At 60.9% G+C, this 1,186-nt stretch overlaps 1 long non-coding RNA gene across 1 annotated transcript in view; it reads left to right on the top strand.

Annotated features, from left to right (window-relative positions):
- Positions 1 to 1,167: 1,167 nt before the first annotated feature.
- Positions 1,168 to 1,186, top strand: part of LOC106724101 — a 9,790-nt gene continuing 9,771 nt past the window's right edge. Inside the window, exon 1 of the long non-coding RNA XR_001359864.1 lies at positions 1,168 to 1,180. This is a non-coding gene — a long non-coding RNA (uncharacterized LOC106724101). The remainder of the gene's footprint in view (positions 1,181 to 1,186) is intronic.

The following is a 1,186-nucleotide window of genomic DNA, read 5'->3' on the forward strand; positions in this document are numbered from 1 at the left end:
TCACTGATGTTTCTGTCTCTCTCTCCCCCTCTCCCTTCCTCTCTGAAATCAATAAAAATATATTTAAAAAAGGGGGGGCTGTCTGGTTCTAGGGGGATGTCCATCTGTGGAGGCACAGCTTGTGTCTAAGGGGTAGGGTGCCATGTAGTTGATAGGGTCAAGCGCCATCTCAAGAACTCCAAATTTCTTCCCTCTGCGAGGGCCCTGATCTAAGTCAGGAGGGAGGAACCCCCACGCCCTGGGGCCAAGGTTCAGACAATGACACGGCATTGACCAACAGGATGAGGTTTATTGGGGTCTTGGAGACACGGGGAACTGGGATGAGGGGGTGAGGTCGAGGCTCATGGGGAGAACCCCCTAGCCAGCCCCCCCTTTCCCTTGGGGTTGGGAGGAACACAGAGACAGACAAACGGACAGAGAGGGGAAGACCAACAGGTGCTAGAACAGAGTGGGGGGAGACCCCAGTGTCCGCCAGCTCCCGCTCAGGTGAGCTCGCAGGTCGGGAATGACGCAGAACAGGAGGGGCGTGTCTGCCGTGTCCGCTGTGAAGAGGGTGCGGCGCAGGCCACAGCGGGGCCAGCCCATTCCAGTGGACAGGAGGCTGCGCATCTGGACCAGTCCATCCTACTGGGCGGAGGGGGATGCCCAACCAGCCTAGTCTAGTGTTTGGGGGTGGGGAGATCACTAGGGTTGACCCATTCCGCAGTAGGGGAGGGCGGCCTGACTGGGGAGTGGGCTGAGGGCAGGGGGATCTACCCTGGTCCTCCTTCCGCACAGGGAATGCAACGGGGGAAGGCAGATTCTGGCTCTATCCATCACCTAGGGGCACCAGTGATTGTGGGGGTGCATTTGGAGGGATCCAGGGAGATGCGGGGGCATGGTCCCCCTACACCCTCCAGACCAAGGTCGGTGGGAATGATGGCTCTCAGGGAGGGGGCAGGCTTCCCTTGGGGAGGGGTGCCCGTCTTTTATTAGGGCCCTCGAGTGACTAGTACTTGTGTAGGCCCATTTCTTGGTCTCCCCAGCGTAGGGGCCCATTGATTTGGGGGTGCCCAGCTCAGGGCCATATGGGTTTCTGGTGGCTCCATCTCTCCAGCCAGGGCCCCCTCATCTCAGGGCCCCTGTCTGGGTTTGGGCGGCCCCCTGGGGACCCCGAGTCCAGCCCCAGGTGGGCGGGGGCGTGGCC

This window comes from Myotis brandtii, unplaced genomic scaffold (genome assembly GCF_000412655.1).
Source record: "Myotis brandtii unplaced genomic scaffold, ASM41265v1 scaffold720, whole genome shotgun sequence".
NCBI classification, from domain to species: domain Eukaryota; kingdom Metazoa; phylum Chordata; class Mammalia; order Chiroptera; family Vespertilionidae; genus Myotis; species Myotis brandtii.